This window comes from Tenrec ecaudatus, chromosome 4, assembly GCF_050624435.1.
Source record: "Tenrec ecaudatus isolate mTenEca1 chromosome 4, mTenEca1.hap1, whole genome shotgun sequence".
In the NCBI taxonomy this organism is placed as follows: domain Eukaryota; kingdom Metazoa; phylum Chordata; class Mammalia; order Afrosoricida; family Tenrecidae; genus Tenrec; species Tenrec ecaudatus.
This window is the reverse complement of record NC_134533.1, coordinates 187271676-187290582: the sequence shown is the minus strand read 5'-3', so window position 1 is coordinate 187290582 and position 18907 is coordinate 187271676. Positions and strand designations below refer to the sequence as shown.

The window sequence follows — 18907 nt, the reverse complement described above, 5'->3', positions numbered from 1 at the left end:
ATGACAAAGAAAAGGCGTAACAACGGCCATGCCAAGAAGGGCCGCGGCCATGTGCAGCCCATCCGCTGCACAAACTGCGCCCGCTGCGTGCCCAAAGACAAGGCCATTAAGAAGTTCCTCGTAAGAATCATGGTGGAGGCCGCAGCCGTCAGAGACATCTCCGAAGCGAGTGTCTTCGATGCACACGTGCTTCCCAAGCTGTACGTGAAGCTGCATTACTGTGTGAGTTGTGCCATCCACAGCAAGGTGGTACGGAACCGGTCACGCGAAGCCCAGAAGGACCGAACCCCGCCACCTCGATTTAGACCTGCAGGCGCTGCCCCACGACCTCCTCCAAAGCCTATGTAAAGATTAGAAGCTGACGAAAAACCTGAAAGGAAATAAAGTGGAAATTGTTCATGGAAAAACAAAAAAGAAAACTGATGGTGCCTGGCTACTACAAGATGAAGTGTCTAGAGTCTTAAAGGCTTGAAGTTAAACAAGCAGCCATCTAGCAGGGAAGCAACAAAGCCCACATGGAAGAAGCACATCAACCCGTGTGATCACGAGGGGTTGATGGGATCAAGTATTAGGCAACAAAAGACCCAAAATTAACAACCGTTTTTGTCCAAACAAGGGGGGTTGGAATAGAGACCCAAAGTCTATCCATAGACAATTAGACATCCCTTCACAAGGAAGAGATGAGCCCGCCATGGTGCAGTATAGCACCAAGGAAATACACACCTTCTTCTAGTTCTTTAATGCTTCCTCCTCCCCACTATATGACCCCAGTTCTGGCGTACAAATCTGGATAGACCAGAGCATGTACACTGGTACAGATAAGACCTTGACACACAGAATCCAGGACAGATAAATCCCTCAGGACCAATAATGAGAGTAGAGATATGCAGGTAGGGGGAAGGTGGGGGGAGAATGGGGAGACAGGGAGAATTGATAGCAATGATGGAAACACACCCCCACCCTCCCAGGGGGATGAACAATGGAAACATGAGTGAAGGGACACAGCGGGTGTATAAAATATGAAAATAAAATTTTAAATCGTTTTATTAGGGGCTCATACAACTCTTATCACAATCCATACATACATCAATTGTGTAAAGCACATTTGTACTTTCATTGCCCTCATTCTCAACACATTTGCTCTCCACCTAAGCCCCTGGCATCAAGTCCTCATTTTTTCCCTCTCCCCCGCTCCCCCTTGCCTCATGAGCCCTTGATAACTTATAAATTATTTTGTCATATCTTGCCCTGTCCGACATCTTCCTTCACCCACTTTGCTGTTTGTACCTCAGGGAGGTTACATGTAGATCCTTGTAACCTGTTCTCCCTTTCCAACCCACCCTCTCTCTACCCTCCCAGTATTGCCACCCCCACCACTGGTCCTGAAGGGATCATCGCCCTGGATTCCCTGCATTTCCAGTTCCTGTCTGTACCATTGTACATCCTCTAGTCTAGCCAGACTTGCAAAGTAGAATTGGGATCATGATAGTGGTGGGGGGTGGGCGGAGGAAGCATTAAGGAACTAGAGAAAAGTTGTATGTTTCATCCTTGCTACATCACACCCTGACTGGCTCGTCTCCCTGAGACCCTTCTGTAAGGGGATGCCCAGTGTCGTATAAATGGGCTTTGGGTATCCACTCCATACTCCTCCCCCCCCCCCCATTTGCTATGATAAGATTTTTTTGTTCTGATGATGCCTGATACCTGGTCCCTTCAACACTTTGTGATCGCACAGGCTGGTGTGCTTCTTCCATGTGGGTTTTGTTGCTTCTGAGCTAGATGGCTGCTTGTTTACCTTCAAGTCTTTAAGACCCCAGATGTTACATCTTTTGATAGCTGGGCACCATCAGCTTTCTTCGCCACATTCGTTTATGCACCCATGTGTCTTCAGCGATCATATCATGGAGGTGAGCACACAATACTAAGATTTTTTGTTCTTTGATGCCTGATAACTGATCCCTTCAGCACCTCGTGATCACACAGGCTGGTGTGCTTCTTCCATGTGGACTTTGTTGCTTCAGAGCTAGATAGCTGCTTGTTTAACTTCAAGTCTTTAAGACCCCAGATGCTATATGTTTTGATAGCTAGGCACCATCAGCTTTCTTCACCATATTTGCTTATTCATCTACTTTGTCGTCAGTGGTTGTGTCAAGAAAGTGAGCATCACAGAATGCCAATTTAATAGAAGAAAGTATTCTTGCATTGAGGGAGTACTTGAATGGAGGCCCAATGTCCTTCTGCTACCTTACTACTAAACCTATAAATATATGCACATAGATCTATTTCCCCATCCTCACATATAAATATATTTGCATGTGTACATTTCTTTATCTAGACCTCTATAAATGCCCTTTGACTTCGAGCTCTTTCCTCTATTTCCCTTGACTTTCCTCTTGTCCCAATATCATGCTTAGTCCCCACCTGGGTTTCAGCAATTCCTCGTGTTTACGTTACCCTTGATCATGCCCTACCAGGCCTCCCACACCCTCCACACCACTGATTTGGATCACTTGTTGTTACTTGTCCCTAGGTTTGTTAACACCACTACCTTTCCCCCCACTTCCCCTTATCCCATGTCCCCCGGAACTGTCGGTTCCATTGTTTTCTCCTCCAGATTGTTCATCCAGCCTATTTTAATTAAGCAGACTTGTGGAGATAATAACATGTACAAAAACAAGACAGAGTAAAACCAAGCAACAATATACAACAAAACAACAACAACAAACCAATGACAAAAAAAAAAACCCCAAAACAAAACAAGAAAGAAAAGCTTGTAGTTAGTTCAAGGACTATTTGTTGGCCTTTAGGAGTGTTTTCCAGTCCAGTCTGTTGGGGCACCACGCCCTGCCTCCAAAGTCCACCTTCAGCATTCCCTGGGGTCCTTGCCGCTCTGTTCCCTTGCTGTTCTGTTGCACTCCCTTAGTGTTTTGGCTCGGTATGGCGGCATCAGATCGGGTGGAATTCCCACACTGTCTCCGGTGTTGTCCCCTGTAGGGCTATGGGTCAGTGAGGGGCGTCATGTCTCATAGTGGGACTGGCCATGTGGTCCTCTCTGTGGACTGGCTGTTCTAATCGAGACCATCATCCTCAAGGCCTGGTGGGCCAGGATGTGCTCCACTCTCTCCTCCTCCCCCTTCAACTGCTCTCATGTGCTCCGATCAGATATATCCCTCTCCTGGAACTTCAGATTCAGTGCTGTTCTTTGAAATAAATTCTTCTTGAGGGAGGGGCAGGTGTCCACGTAGAAGTTGGGGTTGGGGCCAGCACCCCAGACCTCTCTACTGGTTCCCTACTCCATGCCAGCATGTTGCATTTACATCTTGGAGAACAGGGTTGAAGTCTGGTCCCTCTTTCCCTTTGGAGATATAAACAATACCCTCCCTTTGCGTGGGTTAGTGTCCTATGCTCCCACTACCCATTTCTTTTTTATTAGTTTTTTCCCTTTCCCTACCTCCTTTTTATCTGTCTACCATGTGTATCCCTGTATTTGTTCTGGTCCCTGCCATATTACCTGGTCCTCACCCAGGAATGTTTGTATACAGTTGCTTTTTCCCTATGCCCCTTTTGTATTTTTTTTAAAGCTTACCTCAGCGGACTCATGTTGTACTTGTCCTTTTGTGCTTGACTTACTTCTCTTAGCATGATTTCCTGCAGTTCTTCCCATGCAGCGATGTGCTTCATACATTCATCACTGCTTTTTAGCAATGCGTAGTACTCTATTTTATCTATGTACCACAGCTTTTTAATCCAATCGTCCATTGATGGAAATTTCGGTTCTTTCCAACTCCTTGCAATTGTGAACTGTGCTGCGGTGAACATTGGAGCACAGATGTCTGTCTGGCCTTGGTTTGTTTCTTGCCTTTTCTGGGCATATGCCCAGTAAGGAGATTGCTGGGTCATATGGTAACTCGATTTCCATTTGTTTTAGATATCGCTAGATTGATTTCCATAGTGGCTGTACATACTTATAGGTCCACCAGCAGTGGATGAGAGTTCCTGTCTCCCCACAGCCCCTCCAACACTTGTTGCTTTCTGATTTTTTTAATTGGGCTATCTTTGAGGGTGTTAGGTGTTACCTCATTGTTGTTTTAATTTGCATTTCTCTTACGGGTAACGATTGGGAACATTTTCTCATATGTTTGTTGGCCATTCAGATTTCTGCCCCTGTGAAACTTCTGTTCAGGTTCTTTTCCCACCTACTCAGTGGGCAATTATTTTTCTTTTTGGAAGCTAGCAGAGTATTGTAGATTTTAGTAATAAGGCCTTTATCTGATGTGTCATTGCTAAAGATGTTTTCCCAGTCCATGGATTCTTATTACTCTCTTGGTGAACTCTTTCGATGTACACAGGTGTTTTATCTTCAGTATATCCCATTTGTCAATTTGTGCCTCCTCTGTGTTTGTGTCCTTCCCTATTTCTGATAGCCTATGTATTCCCTGTGCCAAAGTTCTCAAGTTGGTCCCAATTCCCTCATTGATGGCCCTAATAGTTTGGGGTTTAACTTCAAGGTCTGTGATCCACCTTGAGTTTATTCTTGTGTATGGAGTGAGATAAGTGTCTTGCTTCATTTTTCTGCAGGTAAATATCCATTTTTTCCAGCACCACTTGTTAAAGAGGGCATCTGTTTACCATTGGATATTTTTTAGGCCTTTATCAAAGATCACTTGTCTATATGCTGATGATTTTATTTCTGGGTTTTCAGTTCTTTTCCATTGGTTTGAGTATCTGTCATTGTATCAATACCATGCAGTTTTGACAACTGTGGATGTATAGTATGTGCTAACGTCAGGTAACCAAGCCCTCCCACTGTGTCCTTCTTCTTGAGGAGTTCTCTGTTAATTCTGGGCTTCTTCCCTCTCCATATGAAGTTGGTAATCAGTTTTTCCATTTCTTTGAAGAAAGATGAGGGTAATTGTATTGGGATTTCATTAAATTTATATAGTACCTTTGGCAGAACTGACATCTTGACTATATTCAGTCTTCCAATCCACAAGCATGGGATATTCTTCCATTTGTTGAGGTCGCTCTTGGTTTCTTGTAATAGTGTTCTATAGTTTTCCCCATATACATCTTTGGGTTTTTTAGTCAGGTATATCCCTAGATATTTCAATTTTGTTTGGCTATTGTGAAGGGTACCGCGTTTTTGATCACATCCTCTGTTGTCTTATCTGATGTGTATAACAGTCCGATGGACTTCTGTTTGTTGATCTTGTATCCTGCCTGCTATAGTTTATTGTGCCAGCCTGGCCAATAAACACAAGTAGGATTAACTGAGGGGCAGAGGGATAAATGGCTCAGTGAGCCTCACCTTGGTTGTTCTGTGCCTCAGTTTAAAGGGGTACACTACCTGTGGGATGCCTAGCCTGTGGACTGTGTCGCTGTAAGTTGAGGTCCCTTTAAGCCCACACAATTGGAATGTTCATCTCTGGAGCTGGGGACTGACAGTTGATGACAGTTGGGGACCTGCCTTGCTGTTTGCTGCCTGGGGATAAATAGCCCAGCTCTCTCTACAGAAGGGGACTGGTACCTGGCAGCTCTCAAAACTTGAAGGACTGCTAGTGTCTCACTGCTTTAAAATTTAACTGTTAATTTCTTGTATTATCTATCTGTATATTTTTTAACGGTTTATTTCTTGAATTATATATCTATCTTTATAAATATATTCATATATAATTATTAGCAATCTGGTTTGTCAGTCTAGAGAACCCTGTATTTCAATTTGTGTTTGGCTATTGTGAAGGGTACCGCATTTTTGATCACATCCTCTGTTGTCTTATCTGATGTGTATAACAGTCCGATGAACTTCTGTTTGTTGATCTTGTATCCTGCCACTCTGCCAAACTCCTCTATTGCTTCCAGTACTCCCCTTGTGGAGCTTTTGGGATTTTCCATATATAAAATCATATCATCTGCAAATAATGATAGTTTCACCTCTTCCTGCCCAAGAGGAATACCTTTGAAGTCTTTTCTTTGCCTTGTGCTGTTAGCTAATACCTCCAGAATGATATTAAATAAAAATGGGGACAGAAGCATCCTTGTCTGATCCCCCTTTTCAGTGGGATTGTGTTAGTCTTTTCTCCATTGACTGTTGGTTGTTGGTTTTTCATATATAGCTTGTATTGTCTTAAGGAATTTTCCTTCCATTCCTATCTTCTCAAGTGTCTTAAACAGGAATTGGTGTTGGATGTTGTCGAATGCTTTTTATTGCCTCTATCGATATTGTCATTTGGTTCTTACAGTTTTTCATGTCAATGTAATGAATAATACTAATGATCTTTCATATGCTGAACCCTCCCAGCATCCCTGGTCCGAATCTCACTTGGTCATGGAGAATTATTTGTTTTATATACTTTTGTATTCTGTTGGCTAGTATTTTGTTAAGGATATTTGCATCGGTGTTCATTAGGGAAACTGGTCTGTAGTTCTCAATTCTTGTGGAATCCTTGCCTGGTTTGTTTATCAGAGTTATACTAGCTTCATTGAAGGAGTTTGGGAGTTTGCTCTCTCACTCTCTCTCTTTTTTAATTTTCCCTCTCTTGAATCTCAGCCCTGATTTTTTTTCTGGTTTTCTTTTTTTTTTTATTTTAACAATTTATTGGGGCTCATACAATTCTTATCACAGTTCATACATATACATACATCAATTGTATAAAGCACATCTCTACAGTCTTTGCCCTAATCATTTTTTTCTCCTCTTTTCTTTTTTTACATTTTATTAGGGACTCATACAACTCTTATCACCATCCATACATATACAAACATCAATTGTATAAAGCACATCCATACATTCCCTGCCCCAATCATTCTCAAGGCATTTGCTCTCCACTTAAGCCCCTTGCATCAGGTCCTCTTTTTTTCCCCCCTCCCTCCCCTTTCCCCCCTCCCTCATGTGCCCTTGGTAATTTATACATCATTATTTTGTCATAAATTGCCCTATCCGGAGTCTCCCTTCCCCCCTTCTCTGCTGTCCCTCTCCCAGGGAAGAGGTCACATGTGGATCCTTGTAATCAGTTCCCCCTTTCCAACCCACTCACCCTACACTCTCCCAGCATTGCCCCTCACACCCTTGGTCCTGAAGGTATCATCCACCCTGGATTCCCTGTACCTCCAGCCCTCATATGTACCAGTGTACAGCCTCTGTCCTATCCAGGCCTGCAAGGTAGAATTCGGATCATGGTAGTTGGGGGGAGGAAGCATCAAGGATCTGGGGGAAAGCTGTGTTCTTCATCAGTACTACCTCGCACCCTAATTAACCCGTCTCCTCTCCTAAACCCCTCTATGAGGGGATCTCCATTGGCCGACACTTGGGCCTTGGGTCTCCACTCTGCACTTCCCCCTTCATTTAATATGGTATATATATATACATATACATATATACACATACATACACACACTTATATCGTTTGTTTGTTTTTTGCATGATGCCTTATACCTGGTCCCTTGGGCACCTCGTGATCGCACTGGCCGGTGTGCTTCTTCCATGTGGGCTTATTTGCTTCTGAGCTAGATGGCCGCTTGTTCACCTTCAAGCCTTTAAGACCCCAGACACTATCTCTTTTGATAGCCGGGCACCATCAGCTTTCTTCACCACATTTGCTTATGCACCCATTTGTCTTCAGCGATCCTATCATGGAGGTGTGCAGTCAATGATATGATTTTTTGTTCTTTGATGCCTGGTAACTGATCCCTTTGGGACCACTCGATCACACAGGCTGGTGTGTTCTTCCATGTGGACTTTGTTGCTTCTGAGCTAGATGGCCGCTTGTTTATCTTCAAGCCTTTAAGACCCCAGTCACTATCTCTTTTGATAGCCGGGCACCATCAGCTTTCTTCACCACATTTACTTGTTCACCCACTTTGGCTCCAGCCGTTGTGTCGGGAGAGTGAGCATCGTAGAGTTCCAATTTAATAAAAGAAGGTATTCATGCATTGAGGGAGTGTTTGAGTAGAGGCCCAAGGTCCTTCTGCCACCTTAATACTTGACCTATAAATATAGACACATAGATCTATTTCCCCATCCTCCTATATATATTTGCATGTACATGTCTTTGTCTAGACCTCCATGAATGCCCTTTGACTCCTAGCTCTTTCCTCCATCTCCCTTGACTTTCCTCCTGCCCTACTACCATGCTTTGTCGCCACCTGGGCTATACCTCTTCTCTAAGCAACCTTACCCTTGATCATTTCCCACCAGGCCTGCCACTCCCCCTTCTCTACCATTTGGGGTCCCATGTTGTTCCCTTGTCCCTGGATTTGTTAACACCACTTCCTTACCCCCCCTACCCCCCCACCCCAAGTCCCCCCAGAACTGTCGGTCCCGTTGTTTTTCCTCCAGATAGTTCATCCAGCCTGTCCTATTCAGACAGACCTGTGGAGACACTAACATGCACGAAAACAAGACAGAGGAAAACAAAGCAACAGTATACAACCAGACAACAAAACAACAAAAACAAACCACTGACAAAGAACAGAACAAAACAGTTCACAAGAGAAAAGCTTGTAGTTAGTTCAGGGATCGTTTGCTGGCCCTTAGGAGCGTTTTCCAGTCCAGTCTGTTGGGGCACCACGCCCTGGCCCCAAAGTCCACTTTCAGCATTCCCTGGGGACCTTGCCACTCCATTCCCTTGCTGTTCCGCTGCACTCCCCCAGTGATTTTCAGCCCTGATTTTTATTATTTATTTTATTTTACTATTAGTAGGAGTGTCCTACTGACTCTGCTCTAGTTGTTATAAATTTTGTTCCACATATCAATCATGACGCTCTCTTCCTTTCTCAGGTGTGCGTCTATTGCTATGAAACTTCCTCTGATAACTGCCTTTGCTGTGTCCCCTAAGTTTTGGTACATCGTGCACTCATTCTTGTTGGTTCCTAGAAATTTCCTAATTTCATCTCTGTGCCAGTGTGTACTCCTTTTGCAGTAGAGAGTTATTTGTCCTCCAATTGTTTGCTCTTGTTTTCTTCTTCCTTTTATTAATTTCCAGCCTTAATGCACAGTGGTCAGAGAGAGAGGTCTGTCTGATATCAATGTGCTTAAATTTATGTAGATTCGCCTTATGCCCCAGCATGTGGTCTATCTTCCAATATGTGCCATGTGGACTTCAGAAGAATGTGATTTATTTTTATAGTTAGATGAAAAGCTTTGTAAAATATCTATCAGGTCAAATTGTCTAATTGTAGTGTTTAGATCTCTAGCCTCATTGTTGAGTTTCTTTTCCTGTGATCTATCTTTCTCAGAGAGCGGCGTATTGGAGTCACCCACTATAAATTTTTTGGAGTGTTTGCCTGACGTATTCAGCGGGTCTCTCATTTGGGGAATATATGTTTACAATGCTTAGTGGTTCTTTGTTTACCATTCCGTTGATCATTATACAGTGTCCCTCTTATCTCTTTTTATAGTTTACACTTTGAGGTCAATTTTATCCGAGATTAGGATTGGAACCCCTGCTTTTTTAAATTGCAGGAATTCCCCGGTAAGAAGTTGGGTAGATTATTCCCTGGTGGAGGCCAGCAGGGCTTTCCCCAGTCTCACACTAGCTGCACAGGGTGGAGCTCACCTAGCTGGATGTGGCACAGGCGTAAATGTCCTAGGATAAGAGGAATGGTTTAGAGGTCAGCAGTGGAGTGTGAGAGAACAGGAAAGAGACAAAGAGGAGAAAAAAATTTAAAAGTAAGCCTGCTGAGACTGTGTGGGAATATAGAGAAGAGAGGGAAACAAAAGTAACAATGTGCCCGAACCCCAGCCCTGCCCATGAGGCTGCAAGGGTTTCGTCCCTGCCCCGAGGCAGGCAGCCGCAAACTCTGGCTGTGTTGAGATTAAGAAGCCCTCTTACCAGGCGCCACATGGTCCTGGCTCTGGCAGAGACAGTGGGGGGTCAAGGTCAAGCCCCAGCTGGTCTCCACTGAGGTAAGCCAAAAACTCCCAGCCCCTCAAAACCTTGTGGGTCTGTGCCTACTTCTCTTTATGATGCTCCTCCTGCGTTCCAGCAGTGTTGAATTTCCCTCTAAGCAACTCTCCTGGGATGAATTCTGAAGAATCCCTCTGGTATGTGTTACTCTGTTGCTATCTTCGTGGAAGTCCATGGAAAATAAAAATATAAGTCATCAAGGATTCAAGAGGGTGGTAGGGTGGGGGAGGAAGAGGAAAAAGAGGAGCTGATACTAAGGGCTCAATTAGAAAGAAAATGCTTGAGAATGAGGATGGCAACAAATGTTCTAATGTGCTGTATTCAATGGATGCATGTATGGATTGTGATAAGAATTGTATGAGCCCTCAATAAAATAAACTTTTTAAAAAATAAAAATTTTTTGAGATGGTGGTGGCAGCATATGTACAAATGTGCTTAATACAATTGATGTATGGATTGTTATAAGAGCTTTAAGAGCCACCAATAAAAATGACTTATTAAAATTTTTAAAAATCTGCACTGCCATTGTGAACGACTGATACTGGTATTTTTCACCTATCACCGACCCCCATGGTCAAGGTAAACAATGCCCAATCATTAAGAGTTTAATTTGTATAAATTAAGAGCTCTTGGAATGCAGTTCAGAGTCAGCCTGTATTTGCAGAACTTCCTTTTCTCAACAGTAAGTTAAATTTGATGCCATTGGATAAATTAATGCACTATCAATAGAATTGCCAGATACTCCAGGATGATGGTTGATAATATGGTTTTTCATAAAATGATAATGAAGCCTCTAAAGTAAACCAGACATATACATAAACTGTGCACAAGTGGGTGAGTTTGGGGCACACACTTTTGGAGGGGTGGATTTGGCTCACGCGTAATTATAACTCCCATCCAAGAACAATTAGTTCTTAGGACTTGGCCATGCTCAGTGCTCCCCCTCGTGAAGAGATCCCTGAAGGTGTGAGTGCTACAGCAAAGTATGGTGAGGAAAACAATGGTGTCCGGCTGTCAAAAAGAATAGCTTCTCAACAAGCACACCGGCCTGTAGGATCATGCGGTGTTGACAGGATCAGTAAACAAGTATCAGAAGACCCCAAGCAAAGAAAACATATAGTTGAGAATGAGGGGGCTCAGAGGGGAAACCCAAAACCCATCTATAGACCATGGGACATCCCCTCATAGAAGGGTCACAAGGAAGGAATGAGTCAACCAGGGTGCAGTATAGCAGTGATGAAACACAATATTCTTCTGGTTCCTTGAGGCTTCCTCATCCCCCACTATCATGACCGCAGTCCTGCCTTCCATTTTGAACTAGACCGGATCCTGTACACTGGTACAGATAGAGCTCACGACACAGGGAATCCAGGTCAGATTAATCTCTCAGGAACAGAAATGGGAGTAGTGATACCAAAAAGGTAGGAATGGGTGAGGGGAGAGGAAGAGAGGAAGGGGGAACCAATCACAGTGATCGACATATAACCCACCCACTTGCACCCCACCCCACCCCCACACATAGGAGGGGGGCAAACAACAGAAACCATGGGGGAATGGAGACAGGGGTCAGTGTAAGATATGAAAATAATAATAATTTATAATTTATCAAAGGGTCACGAGGGCAGGGGTGGGGAGGGACGGTAAAGAACTGATACCAAGGGCTCAAATAAAAAGTAAATGTTTAGAAAATAATGACAGCAACATATGTACAAATATTCTTGATATAATTGATGCATGGATTGTTATAAGAGCACTAAGATCTTAAAAATGATAAAATTATCTTTTTAAAAAAGGATAGCTTTTGGGATCTTAAAGGTTTATATTCAACAAGCAGCTATCGAAGTGAGGTGTCAGCTAAGTCCAGATGGAAGAAGCATACAAACCTGTGTTTCAAGGATGAGAAATGATAAAATCCAAATGCAAACGAGGGAGTGTGATCAGAGATTACATTGTAAACATCCAATCATCCAGTTTGCAGATGGTAAGAGATGACAGTGGGAGCAAACAATCCATTTGCAGGGTCCCTATGTAGGTTAAGCCTCTGGTAGATCCCCTCTGTACACTGTTGAGGGGTGTGAATAACCTGTTATAAGACAGAAACTATGATAAATTTTATTATGGCCGATGTAATTAGGTTAGAATGTGGTACCTGGACATCTGATCTCCCTTTTGAGCCATTTTGGATTTGTTCTAGTTTTCAATATGTCCTGCTTTTTTACTCAACAGAAATTTTTCTCTAGTTTATTTTGATATTGATCTTGGTCTTTTCTTCTTTTCCTTCCTTCATTTAAAAAATAATATATTTGCTTTCTTTTGTGTGTATATTTTCCAGTATGTGAAGGCAGATGTATAGAAACAGTAACCGGTGTAATGGCTTATCCTGGAGATGGTGCCGGGTGGGTGGGGGTAAGGCAGAGTTTGGAGGAAAATGGAGACAAATAATGAGTACAGGAAAGGGGAGGATGTTCTAGACCTTTTTAATATGATTGAACTATGGAAGTGTATGATACATGAATTATATCTCAATAAAACTATTGGGGGGAAATCTGCAAAAGTGGTATAGTTGGACTGTGGCTTTAAGTCTCATAACCAAAATATTCAAACTTAATGAAGTAGTTGGAACTGCAACATCTCAGGCCACTCTCAAATCCTGGTAAAAGGCAACACATCCGTCAATGTTGATGAAATAATCTAATTTAATTGGTATGCTATGAGCATCCAACTTGTTGCTTGCAATTTTCACTGTCATTTAGAGAGAGGTTCAATATTTAGAAATCCTAGTTGGTTTAGAAACATTGATTGTTGTAGAAGGTCATTATCAAATGTATAGTCACTAAAGTTGTTTGGAGAATGTTAACATCGTATTTAGGTTACAGATGTTGATTATCAATTAATCCAAGAAGTTTCTGGTAAAAAGAACTCAAAACAATGTCCACTGACACTAAAGAATTCTGGCCACTGATCTCCAGCTGGATTCTGCAGGTAGGATTTTGATTAAAATAAAAAAAAATTTTCATGTTCCACTTCTCTCTCCTATCTAGTAGACTTATTAAATCTCATTTTGTTTGTCTATCATCTATTAGTATAATTACACTTTTTCAGTAGAATTTCTCTCTGTGCCCTCACTCTACTCTTCTCCTTTCTCTGCTTGTAGTCAGTGGGAAGAGAACTGGAGGCCTAGAAAAGTAATATCAACACTGAAACATGAGGTTCATATCAAGAAGTGCCAAGTCCAAAGATGAGACCATTGAGGTGAACGCTGTAACAATTGAAAAAATTGACTAATGTAACCGCTGAGTTAAGTGTCTAAGGCCATGATTAATTGATTGTTTTTATGTGACTTTGTAAAATAGTTCTGAAGTCTCAAAACAGCATTAAGCACTAGGATGACATCATTGTTTTTAAAAAAGGTACATAAATGGTATGGTAGCTCCCCCACAAGAAGCGCCTTAGAACAGCTTAGACGTGCTACCTGGTTTGGTTGACCTTTTTAAAAAGAAGAAGAACTAGGGAAACATCAGAGCTGACTTTGGTTTCTGGCTTGTGGAAGATGAGAGGTGGCAGTAACTAGGGACAGACTGCCCTAAAGCCACATGGACAGTGCACCTTGGAAAGGGTATGTAGGTGGTGCCAGCCCTCTTCTGTTTTCACAGAGAAGGAAAATCTAACCCCGCATCACTAAGACTGATTTCTGTGGGGTGGAGGTCAGCCATGCCCCCACCTTCCAACCTTCTTTACCAATTTTGACACCAACTGAGTCCCATGGCATTCTTCTTTTCTGCTGGGTTCTATAATCTGTTGCGATGACCAAAGGCCACACGGAACTAATTATCCTCATAATTATGGGGTTTATTCGGAAAGTTGGTAGGTTAGAATTCCGACTCAGCTATGCTTGGGATACAGCAGCTGTCCTGCCAGGAGCTCCTTTAAAGCTAATGATGGATGGCAAAAGGGCACCCCCTCTGCCATCAGCCTCAGCTGGAAGGCACTTGTCTCTAGTCAGACGGTCAGCTCCATGGGTCCGCAAACCTAGCTCAGTCTGATGAGGTGCCTGCAGGCGCTCCACCACACAGGCGAGTCACCTGCCTCAAGGCACCCAGCTCAGGGCCAGGGAGCCCACTGCTGTGCTCTCTCTCTTTTGCCTCGTCCTATTGCCTCTGCTCATGCCACTTCTCCCTCACGGAAGCACTACTTCTCTAGTGCCACAGTTCCTGGATCCAAGAGGGTCAGCGCAGGAATTTGGGGACCAAAGGATGCATGCACTTCACTCCGGGGTCTTCTTTTTTGAAGGTTGTGAGATCTCCCATTTCTGCTTCTGAGATGGCTCATTTTAAAGCTAGCAGAATGGCAAATCGGATCCACCTCCACATTACAGAGCTGCATACACCCTATTTGCATGGTCCCACCCAGTCATGTAGGGGGAGTTCCTAAAACTGTGGTTACAAGAGCCAAATCAAGCCCATGTTCCTATTTCAAACCAGTTGGGTTGATCAGATGTGTGGGCAATTCCTTAAGTAGAACCATGGCCCCTATATGGTTTTCAATAGTTGATTTTGGGGAAGTAGATCACCAGACCTGTCTTCTGAGGTGCCTCTGGGTAGCTTCCACTTGCCAACTTTTACCACAGCAGTGGAGCAGGTGAGCTGTTTGCCCCACCGAAGGGCTCCATAGTAAGAATGTTGCTAGTAGGTGCTGTCGGGTCATTTGACTCAGAAGGAAACGCTGCCCAGCCCTGCCCCATCCTCACAACTGCTGTGTTTGAGCCCGTTTTGAAGCCACTGTGTTAACTTATCTCCCTGTTTTTCTGGGACTCTCTGTGTGACCAAGCATGTCTCTCCTGATAACATGTCCAGAGCATGTGAGACAAAGTCTCTCCATCCTTGTTTCTCAGGTGAGCACAGATCCAGCATGCGGTAGCCCTCCCTTCTCTGAGTTTCACTTTCCCCAGCGTCTGTTACCATCAGCCAACACAATCGGAAAATGTTGAATGAGTCGTGTGATGAAATCTGTTGGCATTCAGCTCTGTCCTGCCCTCGACGCAAACCATGCCATCTCTATCCACTGTGTACCCTTCGTCTGCCGAGGTGTTATTGTTGTTATTCTCTCAGTGGGCCTGACTTTAACTTCAATATTACCATAGCTCTGTGGGGATGGGCCAAAACCCTAGTGAATGGAGGCTGGAATTCCAGCTGCTGCCTCAGAGGACAAGGGGACAACAGAACATCAGCATAGGTCCTCTGGGTTTACAAAGTAAGGATGGATCTCTGGGAATCACTTGAATTTCTCAGGTGAGCTTCCTACTCCTTCTTCCTGTTCCATCTGAACTTTGGAGATCAGGTTGTGCATTATCTAGACAGTAGTTAGAGGCAGGGCAGCTGGATTCAGGTTGCTTGAGTTCAAACTACCACACTCCCAACTCCTGACCTGAATCATCTTAGGCAAGTGACTTTAAGTTGTTAGGCCTACGTTCTGTCCCTTGCAAAATGGGTAAAACAGTAGACCACGCCTCTAGGAGCAGAGTGCTCTGAGCATGTGGATGTCTGAGTCAGACTTTTTTAGTGAGAAATAGTTCAATCATTGCCAAAGTGATCTGTTCTTCCACTATGGGTTTGGATCATCAGGATATGTGGCTCTGATATAAAATGGTCCCATTTGAATATCCTTAGTGCCGATTAATTCCTTAAAAACTTAAACCAAAAAACACAACAAACTCACTGCCTTTGCGTCAATTAAATCTGCTCATCATGACCCTCTAGGACAGTGGTTCTCAACCTTCCTAATGCTGTGACCCTTTCATACAGTTCCTCATGTTGTGGTGATCCCACAACCATAAAATTATTTTTGTTGCTACTTCATCACTGTCATGCTGCTACTGTTATGAATCGGGCGACCCCTGTGAAAGGGTCGTTTCACCTCCGAAGGGGTCACGATCCACAGGTTGAGGACCACTGCTCTAGGACACGGGCTTCTGAGACTAAATCTTTTGGAAGTAGACAGTCTCATTTTTTATCCTAAGAGTGGCCGGTGACAACAAATCTCCAACTTTTTGGTTAGCAGCCCAGTGTCTAAACCACTATTAAAATCCACTGTCATTCAAGGCATTGCAACTCTCAGTGAACCAATAGTACAGAATAGAATTGCTCCAATGGGTTTCTGAGACTATGCATTTTCATGGGAGCAGAAAGCTTATCTTTCTCCCTGGAAGGGACATGTGGGTCTGAACCACCAACCTTGCAGTCGGCAGCCCAGTGCCTAACCCACAGCACCACTGTAATTCCTTGTTGAACTGAAAATGTTAAATTTCCAAGTATGTAAAATGTACATATTTGACTTGCACCTAATAGGTCACGTTGCATCTTGAACATGATACAGAAAAAAAATATTTAATACACTATTTTCTCTTGGGAAAATTGTCATTTGAGGTAATGCCATATAAAACAGCAGACTCCAAAAACACAGATGTGTGTGCAAGTGGTTTATTACCCAAGTGATCTCAGGAAAGATGGACAAGAAATGCCAAGCCAAGCAAGAGTGTGACGTTAATCCAAATTCTTTAAGGAGAAGTTTCTCCCAGACCCCGCCAGGAACTCTGCAGTGTCATGTATGCCTTTAGTTTGTGCCCACTGTACAAGTCAGTCATGGGCTCCCAGGCCCTTATGGCTCTCCTAGGAGGCACAGTGGCTCCGTAGCTTTGTGACAGTCCCACCACGAGTCGCTGGGGCCACCATGTAAAGGATCTGAAGGGATCTGGCTGGGCGCTGACCTCCCTCCTAGTGTATATTGCCTGCCCCTTCGTTCAAGTCAACACTTGTCTGTCTCTAGCCAGCAAGTTACCCTCCCATACCCTTCCCTTCCTCGTAACCATCTAAGGACGTTACATTCGGTGTGTAACTTTTCCTGGCTTTTTGTAGTGGTCTCATACAATGTTTGCCTTTTTGTGGTTCACTTAGTCAACTCGGCATTCCAGGTTCGTCCCTGTTATGAGATAGTTCACAGATTCATTGTTATTCTTTGACATTAAACACTGCCAACATTTATGGTTAGCAGTCACTGACTTTTTTCTCTCATCGTTTTATTGGCATACAATTCACACATCATACGATTCAATAGTTCAATCACATTAAGAAGAGTTGTACAACCCGTCACCAAATCAGTCTTAAAACATTTTCTTCCTTTGTGTCCTCATCATGATTAACTTCCCTTTTCTCCCCAACATCCCCTGCCATACTCCCAAGGAACTCCCCAGGAACATCCAGTAACTGTCTCTATAGATTTACCTATCCTGGAGTCAATATAGAGAAAAATCATACAAAAACAAACAAATAAACAGCAACAACAATAACAGTAAAACAGAGAAAAACCTCAACTGAAATGGAAGCAGAAAATATCAAACATTAGCACAAATATATAGTGGATCAAGAGGGAAATCAAATGGTACAGTGTTAAATTTTCACCTAACTACAATAAGGCACTTTTCAGTTCACTCTTGGTGATAACAAAGCTATTCCCATCCCTGGTCTATGGTCAAAGGGAATTCACTGGCAGCTTAATAATCCATGCGTATTTCCCCTACATTTTTTAAATAAATAAATGAAACAACTTTAAAATAGTTCAAAAGGAAGATCAAGTGATTATTGCAGGTTAACTCAGTCTGAGTCATAGCGAGCCTCTAAGGCAGGCTAGGGCTGCTTCTTGTGGTTTGTGAGACTGTACCATCTTTGTCCTGCAAAGTGGCTGGTGGTTTGGAACTACCGACCAGGGGGTTAGCAGTCCAGTCAGTGACCCACGAGGGCTCCAGGGAAGGAGTCCACTGTTCTTCTTGGAATGCTGACTTCACACAGCTCACCTTTGTTCGCAAAACATTTGTGGAACAACCTGAAGAACTAGAAGACTTTTAAGATCACCTTCATGGTACAAAGGGAAAGAGGGAGGGAATTAGATCTGCGAAAGTCCTACTGAGCAATCATCGTTGTGTTACCTTGTCATTCTTTGAGGATTTGGAAGTCATTATTACATGACCCTCTTAAGCAATCCTTTGTAGATTACCGCCTCCCCCCCCCCCATTATAAAATGTCTCTGACATGCTTTGGAGATTTTGTTTTGTTTTACAAGAGACCAAGAATGGTTGCCGCCATTGAAAAGACTGGAGGCAGGGATCCCCCGAGAAGGGTTTATGTTCTTAGGAAGATGGGCAAGCTGTGAATAATCACCATTGTGGTTAGTGTTAATTTTCGCAGAGCTGGTCCTTGTAGGTCAACCGGATTCCTTTCTTTCCCTTTATAAATTGAACTGAAATGGTTCCTGCTGACCCGAGAATGCTGGCTGCCTGCCCAGAAGTGTTACCCCTGCAGGCACTGAATAATGAGGCTGATCTCAGCATAAATAAAAGTTCAAGCTGGGACTGAAATTCTTACCACACTTGCAGTATGAAAGCAAAATAGCCAGAGGAACTGCAATAATATGACATCATTCAAATAACTGAATAATCATTTTAATCATTCAGTGAACCAATATCACAAGAGACTTGTCATCATGACAGCATTGCCCACAGCTGCCTGAAACGTATGTCTCCTCCTTACTTTAGAAGCCGGACAAAACATAAGGATACAATTAAATCTGGTTTGGGTTTATTGGAGTGGTTTGTTTGAGGGTAAGGAAGGGTGAGAAGACAGTTTTTCTTGGTGAAAAAAAAGTTCCTACACATATGCAATAGAAGAGAGGGAAGTGGGGAGGGAGGGAGAGGGACAGGCAGGGAAAAGGCAATGATAGACACACATATACAGAGACACCAAGGTCACTTCATAGCTTTGCTATTCTTTGATCGTCTAAAATTTAAAACATTTTCTCGTCAGCCTTGATAACATCTAAATAGGTAGTAGAATTTAGAAAAGGTTAAAAAATAGCATTTTTGTGTAAATACATCTTAGGCTGCAGGTATGTTGCTTATTGTGAGGCCCGTCCAGTCGGCTATGACTCTGGGCAATCAGAGGACACACTGCCTG

The 18907-nt window shown here is 43.3% G+C and overlaps 1 pseudogene; it reads left to right on the top strand.

The window, feature by feature from the left end:
• Positions 1 to 383, top strand: LOC142447244 (small ribosomal subunit protein eS26 pseudogene; annotated as a pseudogene).
• The last annotated feature ends 18524 nt before the right edge of the window (positions 384 to 18907 follow it).